Source organism: Narcine bancroftii, chromosome 4 (genome assembly GCF_036971445.1).
Source record: "Narcine bancroftii isolate sNarBan1 chromosome 4, sNarBan1.hap1, whole genome shotgun sequence".
NCBI lineage: Eukaryota > Metazoa > Chordata > Chondrichthyes > Torpediniformes > Narcinidae > Narcine > Narcine bancroftii.
In genome coordinates this window covers 19,919,383-19,936,010 of record NC_091472.1, presented here as the reverse complement: position 1 = coordinate 19,936,010, position 16,628 = coordinate 19,919,383, and the positions used below count along the sequence as shown (strand labels likewise).

Here is a 16,628-nt window from a genome sequence, read left to right as displayed (position 1 = left end):
CACTATGTGATATTAACATGTCCTCCCTCCCTGATCTTACTGACCTTTAAGTCCTTCTTCTCGGTGACTATCAATGTGAAGTACGCATTTCATACCTTGCCCTCTTATCTAATCCAGGTATGAATCCACTTGTTCTTGAATCGTCCTACTTTCCCTGGCTATCCTCTTGTTTTAAACCTTTCGGATTCTCTGCTTAAGATGCTAGCAGCTTCCTTTATATTCCTCATGAGCCCTGCTCAATTTCAGATAGTTTGAAATGCACACAGAAGCTACTGGAAACACTCAAAATGTCAGCAGTAGCCTTGGAGAAAGATTGGAGGTAGTATTTTATGTGAATGATCTTTCAGCAAAATAGATTTCTGATTTAAGACTCTTAGTTAAGGATGAGATCAGGATGATGTGAGAGATGATTTAAAATCTAAAAGAGCAAAATGTTGAATCTATCTGGGTGGAGATTAGGGAGTGTAAAAGGAAAAAATATGTCTGGTGGGAGTGGTCTCTCGATCACCCAATGATAACATTACAGTGGCAGACAATAAGCTAAGAAATATTGGAAGCATGCAAGAATGCAACAACAGTTAACATGGTGGACTTTAACATGCACATAGACTGGGTGAACCAACCATGAGGAGGACTTCAAAGTAGGCGGCGGCAGCCCCGATCCGGGCAAGAGCTAAGGGGAGGCGGTGGCCCCGGCCTCGGTTGAGTGAGGCAGGCGGAGGCCCCGGTCCGGGCAGAAAGTAGGAGGCGGCGGCTACAGTCCGGGCACAGGGAAAGCAGCGGCGGCCCCGGCCCCGGTCCAGGCAGAGGGTAGGCGGCGGCGGCCCCGATCCGGGCAAGAGCAAAGGGGAGGCGGCGGCCCCGGCCTTAGTCAAGTGAGACAGGCGGAGGCTCCGGTCCGGGCACAGGGAAAGCAGCAGCGGCTCCGGCCCGGTTCGGGCAGAGGGTAGGCGGCGGCGGCCCCGGCCTCGGTCGAGTGAGGCAGGCGGAAGCCCCGGTCCGGGCAGAAAGTAGGAGGTGGCGGCTCCAGTCCGGGCACAGGGAAAGCAGCGGCGGCCCCGGCCCGGTCCGGGCAGAGGGTAGGCGGCGGCGGCCACGATCCGTGCAAGAGCAAAGGGGAGGCAGCGGCCCCGGCCTCAGTCGAGTGAGGCAGGCGGAGGCCCCGGTCCGGGCAGAAAGTAGGAGGCGGCGGCCCCAGTCCGGGCACAGGGAAAGCAGCGGCGGCCTCGGCCCCGGTCCGGGCAGTATGGACCGACCTAGGAGGGGAGGCAGACCCCTCCAGCCCGGGTAATAAACCCGCATAGGAGAAGGTCACTCCGATATAAAACCTACGACCCAAGGACCTCGCTGCCACGTCCCAGCTTGCTTGGCCACAGCACACGAACCATGAGTGTAAAGGGTGGGGCCAGTACTGCGTGCACTGCACTCCACCTAAAAGCTCCTTTGCGCAGGCCCGAGGACAGGTCCACATCCTCCCCCTCCACGTCCTCCCCCTCCACGTCCTCCCCCTCCACGTCCTCCCCCTCCACGTCCTCCCCCTCCACGTCCTCCCCCTCCACGTCCTCCCCCTCCACGTCCTCCCCCTCAAAAGATGCTCACAAACTCAAGCTAGCATGCTGGAACATCAGAACCATGCTAGACAAGGCTGACAGCCATCGACCTGAACGTCGGTCTGCCCTCATTGCACATGAACTCATCAGACTTGACATCGACATAGCCCCTCTCAGTGAAGTCCGCCTTGCAGATGTAGGCAGCCTCCAAGAAAGCGGCGCGGGCTACACACTCTAGTGGTCTGGCAAGCCTATGGATGAACGACGCCTATCTGGTCTAGGCTTCATGGTCAAGAACTCCATTGCCTCCAAACTCGAAAACCTCCCGACAGGCCACTCGGACCGGATCATGTCCATGCGACTCCCCCTTCAAAACAAGCATCGCATTACCCTCATCAGTGTCCATGCGCCAACCCTCCAGCCTGAACCAGCAGAAAAGGACAAGTTCTACACTGACCTGCGCAACCTCATTCAACGCACCCCTACAGCCGACAAGGTTGTCATCCTTGGCGACTTCAACGCTCACGTCGGCAAAGTCTCGGAAACCTGGCCAGGAATCCTGGGTAAGCATGGTGTCGGCAAGTGCAATGACAATGGGCGCCTCCTGTTGGAGCTCTGCGCAGAACAGCGGCTTGGCATTACAAACACTCTTTTTCAGCAGAGGGACAGCCTGAAGACTACCTGGCTGCATCCCCGATCCAAACACAGGCACCTTCTGGACTACGTCCTGGTGCGAGAAAGAGACAAACGAGATGTGCTCCACACCAGGGTCATGCCCAGCGCGGAATGCCACACTGACCACTGGCTGGTTCGCTGCAAGCTCAATCTTCACTTCAAGCCAAAGCCCAGGAACAGTAAAGCCCCCAGAAAGAGGTTCAATGTTGGAAACCTGCAGTCAGACGAAGTGAGAGGAAACTTGCAGGCAAACCTCAAAGCAAAGCTCGAGGATGCAATCTGCCTCACGGACTCGTCCCCTGAAACCCTCTAGGATCAGCTGAAGACTACCATACTGCAATCCACTGAAGAGGTACTGGGCTTCTCCTCCAGGAAAAACAAGGACTGGTTCGACGAAAACAGCCAGGAAATCCAGAAGCTGCTGGCAAAGAAGCGAGCTGCCCACCAGGCTCACCTCACAAAGCCGTCCTGGCCAGAGAAGAAACAAGCCTTCCATCGCGCATGCAGCCATCTTCAGCGCAAACTCTAGGAGATCCAAAATGAGTGGTGGACTAGCCTCGCCAAGCGAACCCAGCTCAGCGCGGACATTGGCAACTTCAAGGGTTTTTACGAGGCTCTAAAGGCTGTGTACGGCCCCTCACCCCAAGTTCAAAGCCCGCTGCGCAGCTCAGACGGCAAAGTCCTCCTCAGCGACAAGATCTCCATCCTCAACCGATGGTCAGAACACTTCCAATCTCTTTTCAGTGCCAACCGATCAGTCCAAGATTCCGCCCTGCTCCAGCTCCCTCAACAGTCCCTTAGGCTAAAGCTGGATGAGGTCCTCACCCAGGAAGAGACATAAAAGGCAATTGAACAACTGAAAAGTGGCAAAGCAGCAGGTATGGATGGAATCCCCACCAGAGGTCTGGAAGGCTGGCGGCAAAACTCTGCATGTCAAACTGCATGAGTTTTTCAAGCTTTGTTGGGACCAAGGAAAACTGCCTCAGGACCTTCGGGATGCCATCATCATCACCCTGTACAAAAACAAAGTCGAGAAATCAGACTGCTCAAACTACAGGGGAATCATGCTGCTCTCCATTGCAGGCAAAATATTCGCTAGGATTCTCCTAAATAGAATAATACCTAGTGTCACCGAGAATGTTCTCCCAGAATCACAGTGCGGCTTTCGCGCAAACAGAGGAACTACTGACATGGTCTTTGCCCTCAGACAGCTCCAAAAAAAGTGCAGAGAACAAAACAAAGGACTCTACATCACCTTTGTTGACCACACCAAAGCCTTCGACACCGTGAGCAGGAAAGGGCTTTGGCAAATACTAGAGCGCATCGGATGCCCCCCAAAGTTCCTCAACATGGTTATCCAACTGCACGAAAACCAACAAGGTCAGGTCAGATACAGCAATGAGTTCTCTGAACCCTTCTCCATTAACAATGGCATGAAGCAAGGCTGTGTTCTCGCACCAACCCTCTTTTCAATCTTCTTCAGCATGATGCTGAACCAAGCCATGAAAGACCTCAACAATGAAGACGCTGTTTACATCCGGTACCGCACAGATGGCAGTCTCTTCAATCTGAGGCGCCTGCAAGCTCACACCAAGACACAAGAGAAACTTGTCCGTGAACTACTCTTTGCAGATGATGCCGCTTTAGTTGCCCATTCAGAGCCAGCTCTTCAGCGCTTGACGTCCTGTTTTGCGGAAACTGCCAAAATGTTTGGCCTGGAAGTCAGCCTGAAGAAAACTGAGGTCCTCCATCAGCCAGCTCCCCACCATGACTACCAGCCCCCCCACATCTCCAACGGGCACACAAAACTCAAAACGGTCAACCAGTTTACCTATCTCAGCTGCACCATTTCATCAGATGCAAGGATCGACAACGAGATAGACAACAGACTCGCCAAGGCAAATAGCGCCTTTGGAAGACTATACAAAAGAGTCTGGAAAAACAACCAACTGAAAAACCTCACAAAGATAAGCGTATACAAAGTCGTTGTCATACCCACACTCCTGTTCGGCTCCGAATCATGGGTCCTCTACCGGCATCACCTACGGCTCCTAGAACGCTTCCACCAGCGCTGTCTCCGCTCCATCCTCAACATTCATTGGAGCGACTTCATCCCTAACATCGAAGTACTCGAGATGGCAGAGGCCGACAGCATCGAATCCACGCTGCTGAAGATCCAACTGCGCTGGGTAGGTCACGTCTCCAGAATGGAGGACCATCGCCTTCCCAAGATCGTGTTATATGGCGAGCTCTCCACTGGCCACCGTGACAGAGGTGCACCAAAGAAGAGGTACAAGGACTGCCTAAAGAAATCTCTTGGTGCCTGCCACATTGACCACCGCCAGTGGGCTGATATCACCTCAACCTGTGCATCTTGGCACCTCACAGTTCGGCGGCCAGCAACCTCCTTTGCAGAAGACCGCAGAGCCCACCTCACTGACAAAAGGCAAAGGAGGAAAAACCCAACACCCAACCCCAACCAACCAATTTTCCCCTGCAACCGCTGCAACCGTGTCTGCCTGTCCCGCATCGGACTTGTCAGCCACAAACGAGCCTGCAGCTGACGTGGACATTTACCCCCTCCATAAATCTTCGTCCACGAAGCCAAGCCAAAGAAGGGAACATGCTATCTTGGATATGGTCCTGTGCAATGCAATAGGTAAAATTAGTGATCTTGTAGTCAGGGATCCTCTTGGAAAGAGTGATTACAATATGATCGAGTTCTACATACAAATAAAGAGTGGAATAGTTTGGTCTAAAACCAGTGTGTTATAACTATACAAGAGAAATTATAAGAGGACGACAGAGGAGTTGGCCAGTGAAGACTGAAAATGCAGACTATATGGCGGGACGGCTGAGAAATAGTGGAAGACTTTAAAAGAGATTTTTCATGGTGTTCAATAAATCTCCGAAATATGGAATTCAATTAAGCAACCGACAAAAAAATGCGGAAAAAAATGGTTTAAAAATACAGAAGTTTAAAATTGATACCCCCAACGATTAGCTTGCCAATCACACAACACGCCACTGGCGAATGCACTTATCTAGCATCTACCAATCTCCATAGGTGCCAGTTACTGGGGGTCTTACTGTATAATCCAGTTAAAAGCAAGAACCACAAGGGTGGGACAGCCATACATGGATAACTCAGGCAATAAAGAAAGCATCAAACGAAATGCCCATGCGTACAAAGTCGGCAAAAGCAGTAGGAAACTAAACGATTGGGAAAACTTTAAAAAGCAGCAAAGAACCATAAAGCAAACAATAAAAGGGAAGATAGATTATGAAAAAAGACTGGCACAAAATGAAAACAAACAGTAAAAGGTTTTATAATTTTATAAAGCAGAAAAGGGTGGCTAAAGTGAACGTAGGTCCCTTGGAGAATGAGAAAGGGGAACATTATTAGGAAATGAGAAAATGGCAAAAATTTAAATGACTATTTTGCATTAGTCTCCATAGTAGAGGACATGTTGACAATGCCAAAGACAGAGATGATGCATGTGATGGAAAGTGAGGACCTGGATGCAATGGTAATCACTTAAGGGGATGCTGAGCAAATTTGTGGGCCTACATACAGATAAGTCCCTTAGTCCTGATAGAATGCATCCTAGGGTAAGGAAAGAAATGGCAGAAGTTATAGATGAGGCTTTCATGATAATTTACCAAAATTTTCTGGATTCTGGGCAGGTCCTGGTAGATTAGAAGACAGTGAATGTCACACCACTGTTCAAAAAAGGATGTAGGAAAAAGGTAGGTAACTAGAGGCCAATTGTTTAACATCCTTAGTTGGGAAAATGCTTGAAGCCATCATTAAAGAAGAAATAGGGAGGCTTCTGGAAGAAATTGGAACCATCAGACAGACAAAGCATGGATTCAGCAGGGGCAGGTTTTGTTAGACAAACTTACTGGAATTCTTTGAACGCAGCATAGGGGAACAGGTGGACGTTATTAAATTGGATTTCCAGATAAGGTACCACAAAATATTATCCATAAGATAAGGATGCATATAGTTGGGGGCGACGTACAAGCATGGATAAAGAATTGGTTAACCAACAGAGAGCAGAGATTTGGGATAGGGGAGTTTTTCTAGTTGGCAATCAGTGATGAGCAGTGTGCCACGAGGGTGGTACTGGGCCCGCAACAGATCACAATATCCATTAATAATATGAAAGAGAAGACTGTGTCTAGTGCATCTAAGTTTGCTGATGCCACAAAATGTTTTTTGAGTATTTTATTTCTGATTTTTTTTTCATAAATATACATATCAAAATTTTCCATTTTCTATAATAGATATATAAACTTTCCCTTACAAAACAACCCCTTCCCTCCCACCCCCATTGCAGCATAAATCCATAAATTCGAACACTTGTCAGTTGAGTTTTAAAAAAGAATATCTTCATTGGGGAGGTCACAAATTTTTATATTACTAGCAGCTTTTTTATTATATCTTGGGCCCTATATAGTTCAAATATAGTTGCCATATTTTTATAAATACATCATATTTTCTTTTTAAGATAGTTTTTTAGATTTTCTCCATAGGTATACAACTATTCATCTCTGTCTTTCAACGTGCTATCTGTAGAGGGGAGTCAAATTTCCAAGTAATCGCAATACATTTCTTAGCTACAGGTAAAGCTACTTTAACAAATGAAACTTGAAATTTAGTTGATTCCCTATTTCAATAAAATTGCCCAAAAGATAAAACTCTGGGTCATCCACGAAGGCCACCCATTATCCTTGCTAGTATTTTAGCAATATCCTGCCATTAAGGTCTCACCTTCACACATGACCACGTAGCATGTCATAACGTTCCTATTTCTATTCCACATTTAAAACACATCTTCGATATTTCCGATTTTGATCTATGCAACAACTGTGGTGTGATGTATAATTGATGTAGAAAATTATATTGTACTAATCTGTATCTTGCATTTATAATTGATATCATGCTATCCAAACATCAATCAGACCAGCATCTTTCCATTATTGCAACTCCTAAGTCTGACTCCCATCTCTCTCTTGATCTCTGTAAACTTGGTTTTGCACTTTCATTTTGGAGAGCAACGCACATTTTAGATATAAATTTAGGTGTGTTCCCCAGCCAAATCATTTGTTCCATCTCACCAATTTCAGGTGGGGCCAAGTTTGGTCCCCATCTTTCTCTTAAGAAGGATTAGCTACTTCATACTTATTTCTTAATTGTTCAAAAGAGATAAGAGATCCTTCCATAAAGCAATCATCAACATACCTTATTCCTTCATCATACCAAGAATCAATGTTTTGTGGGACAGATTCATAGGCAGCAGTATGGTGTCCTCAGTTACCTGCTATTTTCCCCTGATACATTAATTTATTTCTTGCCATATTCTAATCATGAGTATTAATATTGGATTGTCTGGGTTTTTTTGCTATTGACATATCATTCCACTTAAATAAAGACCTTCATTTTCTACTCTTTTATTGAATTCAGTCCTATTCGAATCCACAAAGGGGGTCAGTTTTCTTCAAAGAAAAATGATAGAAATCTTGCTTGTGCTGATAGATAATACTTAAAATCCACAAATTAAGTCCTCCCAATATATAGTCCCATGTCAACTTCTCCAGTGGAATTCTTGGTACTTTGTTATTCCATAGGAATTGTCTTATACAATTGTGTAATCATTTAAAGAAAACTTTAGTTAGTACAATAGACAACAATTGAAAGATACTGTAGTCTTGGCATTACCTTCATTTTTATACAATTTACCCTTCCTATTAATGTAATCGGTAGATCTTTCCATTTCTGCAGATTTATTTTAAATAGAGGGGTATAATTAAATTCATATAAATTTTGTAAATTATTATCTGTCATTATTCCTAAGCATTTAATTCCATCTTTCTTCAATTTAAATCTACTACCTTTTTTTGAATCTTTCATAATCAAAATTCTGCAATACCATTATCTCACTTTTGTCCATATATTTTTATATCCCAATACTCTTACATAATTTTCTAATATTGTTTGTAATCTTATCAGTGATTCAGCTGGGTCAGACATATCCCTTAGCACGTCATCAGCAAATAAATTAATTTTATGTTCTTCCTGTCCAACTTTGAAGCCCTTAATATCTGAATCTCCTCTTATAATCTCCACCAGAAGTTCAATAGCTAGTATGAATAATGCTAGAAATCGGGGACACCTCTGTCTACTCAAGGGAAAAATAGATGACATTTGGTTATTAGTTATAATTTTAGCTTGTGGTTTATGATAAAGTTTTTAATTAAATTTATAAATTTTCTACCTACATAAAATTTTTTCAATGTTTTATATAAAAAAAAAGACCGGCCGAATGCCTTTTCTGCAGGTGAGCAGGCAGGAGAAAGTGCTGTACACAAAGAATACAGAACATACCATTTCGATATCAGGTTTAAGGGCACTATATTTAAATGTATGTAGCATTAGAAACAAAGTGGATGACCTGGTTTCTCAGATTCAACTGAAAAAGCATAACATTGTAGCCATTACTGAAACGTGGCTCAATGAGGGGTGTGATTGGATGCTCAATATCCAAGGTTACACAGTCTATAGGAAAGATAAGCAGGTGGCTACCTGTAACTAGAGGTGTTCCGCAGGGGTCGGTATTGGGGCCGCGGCTGTTTACAATTTATTTTCATGATTTGGATTGTGGTATAAATGGTTTTGTGGCCAAATTTGTGACACCAAGATAGGTGGCGGAGTAGGAAGTGTAGTAGAAACTGTAAAGGTACAAAAGGATATAGACAGATTAGGAGACTGGGCAAAATTATGGCAGATGAGATTTAACATAGAGAAATGTACAGTTGTACATTTTCGCAGTGGAAACAAACAGGAAGAATACTGTGTGGATGGGGTGAAAATTCAGTCCTGTCATCCAAAGGGACCTGGGTGTCCTCATGCAAGGAAACCTAAAAGTTAATGACCAGGTGAAAGCCTTAGTGAAGAAAGCAAATGCTATGTTGGCTTCATTTCAAGAGGAATATTGTACAAGAGTAGAGGTGTTGATGGGGAACTGGTGAGACCTCATTTGGAGTACTGTGTGCAGTTTTGGTCCCCCTATCTTAGAAAGGATGTGATGTTGTTGGAGAGGGGGCAGAGATTTACTAAGATGATTCCCGGAATGCAAGGGCTAATGTACGAGGAGCATTTGGCAGCTCTTGGGTTGTATTCATTGGAGTATAGGAGAATGAGAGGAGATCTCATCGAGGCTTTTCATATTTTGAAAGGTTTAGATAGGGTGGATATGTAAGATGTTTCCCTTGGTGAGTGAATCGATGACAAGGAGCCATAGTCTGAAAATTAGAAGTTATCCATATAAAACAGAGATTAGGAAGAACTTCTTTAGCCAGAGGGTCGTGGATCTGTGGAACTCGCTGCCGCATACAGCAGTGGATGCCAGATCACTGGGAGTATTTAAACAAGAAATAGACAAGTATCTCATTAGAGAGGGCATCAAGGGATATGGGGGAAAAGGCCGGAAATTAAAACTAGTGTAGAGTAGCCTGGTGACCTGCGTCTGTTCCTTTGTCTTGTGGAAAGAAATAGTTATGTTTGGATTCAACCTTGATTTTGCCATATATAACCATATAACCACTTACAGCACAGAACAGGCCAGTTCAGCCCTACTAGACAATGCCGTAGCAAATCCCCACCCTCCTAGTCCCACTGACCAGCACCCGGTCCATACCCCTCTAGTCCCCTCCTATCCATGTTACGATCCAGTCTTTCCTTAAATGTAACCAATGATCCTGCCTCGATCACGTCTGCCAGAACCTCATTCCACATCCCCACCACCCTCTGCGTAAAGAAATTTCCCCTCATGTTCTCCTTATAATTTTCCCCCTTCAATCTTAAACCATGTCCTCTAGTTTGAATCTCCTCCTTTCTTAATTGAAAAAGCCTATCCACATTTACTCTGTCTGTCCCTTTCAAAATCTTAAACACCTCTATCAAGTCCCCTCTCAATCTTCTACGCTCCAGAGAAAAAAAACCTAGACTGCACAACCTTTCCCAGTAACTCAGACCCTGTAATCCTGTCAACATTCTCGTGAACCTTCTCTGCACTCTCTCTATTTTGTTTATATCTTTCCTATAATTTGGTGACCAAAACTGTACACAATACTCCAAATTTGGCCTCACCAATGCCTTGTACAATTTCATCATAACCTCCCTACTCTTGAATTCAATACTCCGATTTATGAAGGCCAACATTCCAAATGCCTTCTTCACCACACCATCTACCTGAGTATCAGCCTTGAGGGTACTATTTACCATAACTCCTAAATCCCTTTGTTGCTCTGCACTCCTCAATTGTCTACCATTCAATGTATATGACCTATTTAAATTTGCCTTTCCAAAATGTAGCACCTCACATTTATCTGTATTAAATTCCATCAGCCATTTCTCAGCCCACACCTCCAGCCTTCCTAAATCATCTTTTAACCTACGGTAATCTACCTCACTGTCCACAACACCACCAATCTTTGTGTCATCCGCAAACTTGCTTAACCAATTCTCCACCCCTACATCCAGATCGTTAATATATATAACAAATAATAGTGGACCCAGGAGCGAACCCTGAGGAACTCCACTAGTCACCGGCCTCCAATTGGACAAACAATTTTCTACCACTACTCTCTGACACCTTCCATCCAACCACGGCTGAATCCATTTCACTACCTCCTTATTTATACCTAATGCCTCCACCTTTTTTCCTAACCTCCTGTGGGGAACTTTGTCAAAATCTTTACTAAAGTCCAAATAGACAACATCCACAGCTTTCCCTTCATCAACCTTTTTTGTAACCCCCTCGAAGAACTCAATCAAGTTTATCAAGCATGATCTACCCCTGACAAAACCATGCTGATTACTCCCTATCAATCCCTGTACCTCCACAAATTTGTAAATAGCATCCCTCAGAACACTTTCCATCAACTTGCCCGCCAGGTTTGCATTTGGACCCTTTCTTAAACAGAGGAACCACGTGCGCCACCCTCCAATCCTTTGTTACCACCCCCGTGACCAGTGACATCCTAAATATCTCTGTTAATGGCCCCATTAACTGTCCACTAGCCTCCCTGAGTGTCCTAGGGAATATTTTGTCCGGTCCGGGAGATTTATCCACCTTTATCTTTTTTAACACAGCCATCACTACCTCCTCGGTTATCCTTATATGCTTCATGACCTCCCCACTATTTTTCTTTACTTCAACTGGTTCAACATTTTTTTCCCTAGTGAATACCGAGCTAAAGAAATCATTTAAAATTTCCCCCATTTCCTCAGACTTCTCACTCAGCCTACCCTCGTTATCTACAAGGGGTCCAATTTTATCTCTCACTAATCTTTTACTTTTAATGTACTTATAGAAACCCTTTGGATTTATTTTTACTCTGTCAGCCAAAGCCTCTTCATGCCTTTTTTTGGCCTTTCTAATTTCTTTCTTAAGATTCCTTCTACACTCCTTGTAGTCCTCCTTCAACTTCTCAGCTCCCTGCTCTTTATACCTCTTGTACACCTCCCTTTTTCTCCTAACCAAATTTCCAATATTCCTCGAAAACCAAGCCTCCCTATGACTTCCAGCCTTTCCTTTGATCCACACTGGGACATAACTACTCTGTACCCTCAAAATTTTTTTTTGAATATCCTCCATTTTTCATTAACATCCTTAGCTGAAAATATCCTGTCCCACTCAATACTCCCCAAATCCCTTCTTATTCCTTCAAAATTTGCTCTTTTCCAATCCAGAACCTCAACTTTAGGCCTCTCCTTGCTCTTCCCTAAAACTACCCTAAAACTAACAGAATTATGATCACTAGACCCAATTGGTTCTCCAACATTAATGTCTGCTACCTGACCTAGCTCGTTCCCTAACAGGAGATCCAGTATTACACCATCCCGAGTCGGTTCTTCTACTAACTGATTTAAAAAACAATCCTGAACACATTACATTGAATAATCTACCTAGACTGGATGTATAATTTTGGTTAATACTCACCCAGTCTTTTGGCTAGTGCCTTTGCTATAATTTTATAGTCTGCATTCAGCAGTGTTATTGGTCTATATAATGAGGTTTTTAATGGGTCTCTCCCTTTCTTCAGTAGCACTGTAATTATAGCAGTTGAAAAGGATTCCGGGAGGGTTTTGGTCTCCATCGTCCGCTCTAACACATCCACCAAATGAGGCATCAACAAATCCTTAAATTGTCTATAGAACTCAGGATGGAACCCATCTTTCCCTGGGGACTTATTAGCTTGTAAAGTACCCAGAGCTTTCTCTATTTTTACCTTTGTAAAATGTGCATCTGAGTCATCTTTTCATCTTTTTTCTAATTTAGGAAGTTCAACATTCGTGAAAAATTTTTCCATCTCACTATCATCTCCTACTAATTCTGTTTTATATAGTATTGTCTAAACATATTTTTTTCTTTTTAATTATATGCTATAGTATCAGCTTCTGATTCTATTGCATTTATCATTCTGGATGACTCCTCTGCTTTAACCTTCCAAGATAACATTTTATGTGCCTGTTCTCCTAGTTAATAATATTTTTGTTTAGTTTGTAATAGCGTAGTTTCCATTCTATATGTTTGTAGTGTGTAATATTGCAACTTTTTATTTTCTAATTTACTATTTTTTTTTCTTGTGTTCCTGATATCTGATATTCTTTTTCCAATTCTTTCATATCCTTCTCTAGAACTTCTAATTCTCTCACATATTCTCTCAAGATTTTTAGTATAAGAAATAATTTGTCCCCTCAGATAAGCTTTAACTGTATCCCATATTAGAAATCTGTTGTCACAAAATATTTCTATCTGTCTCAATAAATTCACAAAAATCCTTCTTATTTAATAATGTAGCATTATGGTGCCATTTATACATATTTTCTTGCTTTTCCATTATCAAAATAGTTAACGTTAATGGCAAATGGTCTGATAAAAGTCTTGCCAAATACTCCATTTTTACCACACTAATTTGTAACTGGACAGAGATTTAAAAAAGGTCAATCCTTGAATGTGAATCATGTAACCTTGAATCGAAGGAGTAGTCTCTTTCTAAGGGGCCGAGCCATCTCAATATATCAATTAAATTTAAATCCTTCATAAATGATAATGTCATTTTTGCAGATTTCGCCCTTGTTATTGTTCAGGCTGATTTGTCCAATACTGGATTTAAACAAAAACTGAGATCTCCTCCAATCAATATAATTTGTCTTCTCCCTGAGATTTTTAAAAAGACATCTTTCATAAAGACTTCATCATCATAATTTGGGGTGTAAATGTTCATAAACGTCCATGATTCTGCATAAATTTTGCAGTGTGCAATTAGAAATCTTCCAGCTTGATTTAGTTAATGTCATTTTTATTATTATTGGTATATTTTTATTAATTAAAATCACTATACCTCTTGCTTTTGATCCAACTGAAGATTATATTAATTCCTCCACCCATCCTCTTTTTAATTTTGTGTGTTCCAATTTGGTAAGATGTGTTTCTTGTTAAAAAAAAACACTCAACCTGTATCTGCGTTTAAATTTTTTTAGGTATGTTCACATTAACATTAAAACTAATAAATTTCTTTTCATATTCTTCTTTAAAACAATGTTTTTTTAAACAGTAAAATCTCTGACTCTTTAAATAATAGTGATCCTTCCCCTTTAAGAAAAACACACAATATCCCTGCCCCAACGGTGACGTATATGTAGAACTCTGAAAGCCCAAAAAGAAAGCCCACAAAACCTCTCGAGGAAGAAGAACCCCTCCCTTTAGTGCCTTTTTTTTTGCTACTCCTTTCCAGCGCCATTCTCCCCCTTAAACTGGAGTCTCCATTCTTCTACCACTTTTCACAGATTTTTTTTTTACTGACCTATCTGTGATCATTTCTATGCACTTTAAAGCAATAAATACAAGACAGTTCAACAAAAATTAAAGAAAGCAATTTTTACTAGTTTTACTTAGTTCTAGTAAACATATTTTCACAATGTTCTCCCTCGGCAACCAGAATCTTTTTTTTTTACAAACTTTGCAGCAAGTCTTCCACCTTGTTCTTTGTCTTGAAAATTCGCCAGTTCCCTTCTGCTACTTCAACCTTCAAAGTCGCAGCATATTTCAAATTTTTAGCATGTAGCTGTCTTTTCACATCTTCAAATTCTTTTCTTAGTTTAATCAAGGTCAAGCTAAAGTCTTGAAAAAATAGTATATTTTCGTGATCAACATCTCGGTAGATCATCTCGTGATGAACATTTCCCAATCTCGGTATCTTAAAAATCTCACCAGAACTGGTCTTGGTCCTATCGCCAGCTCTTCTGGGTTCGAGTATTAGGTGAGCTCTCTCAATATGCAGTTTTTCTCCAAATTTGTCTTCTCCCACATTTTGGAAAAATGTTCACTGGGTCTCTTCCCTCACTTCCTTCCTTCATTTCAATGATTCGGACATTATTCCATTGACTAAAGTTCTCCATATGATTAATTTCGTCCAGCAGTTCTTGTTTATCCAACTCCCATTCTTCAGCTTCATTTTCTAAAGCCTCAAATTTTTCATGCTTTTTTACCAATCTCTGCTCGACCCATTCTCTCCATCAGGTATTCAACAATCTCTTATTTCAGTCATTTTCTCTGTCATATCGGTTACTCAAATTCTCCATTTTTTCCAGGATGATGCTCAATTCTTGACCCTCCGACTCCCCAGTTTTACCCGGTTCTGCAGGACCCATCGCCATTTTTGTACCGCTCCCTTTTGGACTTTCACCCGATGTTCCCAGTTGAATAGGAGCTTATTCAATTTTTGTTCTTGGCTGCCCTGGCTTCTTCACGCTAGTTTTATCCATTTTTGATGAGGAAAATCTTGGTTTTCAAGTTTTGCCCATCTATTTAGTACTTTTCACGGAGAGCTCAATGAAAATACTTCCTTTGCATGGCCACACCCCTGCTGATGCCATGAAATTGAGTGGAAAATAAAATGTGAAGAAGGTACAGAGAGTATGCAGGGAGATATAAATAGATTAATGGCAAGGGTCTGGCATATGAAGTATAATATTGGTAAATGTGAGATTATTCACTTTGGAAGGAAAAGTGGAATATCAGATTATTATTTAAATGGCAAGCAATTGCAGCGTGCTACTGTTCAGAAGGACTTGGAAATGCTAGAGCATGAATCGCAAAAGACCAATTTGCAAGTACAGCACGCTATTGGGAAGGCAAATGGAATTTTGGCCTTCATTACTAAAGGGATTGAGTTTAGGAGCAGGGAGATTATGCTGCAGGGTACAGATGAGTGCAGAGGAGGTTCCCGAGATGAACAGGTTAGCCAATGAGGAGAAATTGGATCATCTGGGACTGTACTCGTTGGAATCCAGAAGAATGAGATCTGACAAAAATGTATAAAATTATGAAAGGAATAAATAAGAGAGGTAGGTAAGTTTTTTAGGGAAGTAGATTTAGGATGGAGATGAGGAGGAACTGTTTTCACCCATGGCGAAAGATTAATAAAGATATTTAAGACAAGATTGGAAAGATTTTTGTATAGTAGAGGAATTATGGGCTATAGAGAAAAAGCAGATAGCTGGAGATGACCCTATCATTAGATCAGCCATGATATTGAATGGCAGACCAGGCTTGACGAGGAAAGGCCTAATCCTCCTCCTATTCCTTGTTCTTAGGATGATAGCTCATTGACCCCAAGCGTGAACTGCTTTCTGAAAGTTACTGCCTACTCTAAGTATTTCCAGCATTTTCTTTTTATTTCCAACTTCCACCATTTGCACTTTCCTTTCTATTCAATGTTAATTTCTTCATATTACCATGTAATAGTCGATCTTGCGTAAAAGTCGACCTCCCGCCCATCTGAGCTTCTGACACCCCAACCATAAACCCTCGCCTTGGCCGCCCATTCATCTGAGCTACCAATGCCAAAACCGCGAACCCTCACCTCGGCCGCCTGGCCATCTGAGCTGCCGACACCTCAAATGCTACCCATTGGAACCCCCGATGCCCCAACCACCGATCCACGCCCCGGCCGTACACCCACCAGAGTTCCCTACATCCCAGCCACAGACTCTCTCCAAGGCCCCAGCCATCTACCCATCTGAGCTCCCAGCGCCCCGACCGTGGATCCTCACCCTGGCCATCCATCTGAGCTTCCGACACCCCGAATGTGGACTTCCCACCCGTCGGTCCTGGCCATCCGAGCTCCTCACATGTTGAACGACGCAGGTACTTACCACAGTCAAAGGCATGACCCATGTTAAAGTCGACCCACACCCCCCCCCCCAAATTTAACCTGAAAAATTTATCCAAAAAAAAACTGATTATTATGGTATATACATTTCATTTCAATATTTCAAAATATAGGAGTGCATCTGCTGTGCTTATTTTAAAGCTTTAATTTCAATAC

The 16,628-nt window shown here is 42.7% G+C and overlaps 1 protein-coding gene across 11 annotated transcripts in view; it reads right to left on the bottom strand.

Annotated features, from left to right (window-relative positions):
- akt3a (v-akt murine thymoma viral oncogene homolog 3a) overlaps window positions 1-16,628 on the bottom strand; it is a 416,568-nt gene that overhangs the window by 103,046 nt on the left and 296,894 nt on the right. The gene's annotated exons all lie outside the window — the stretch shown is intronic.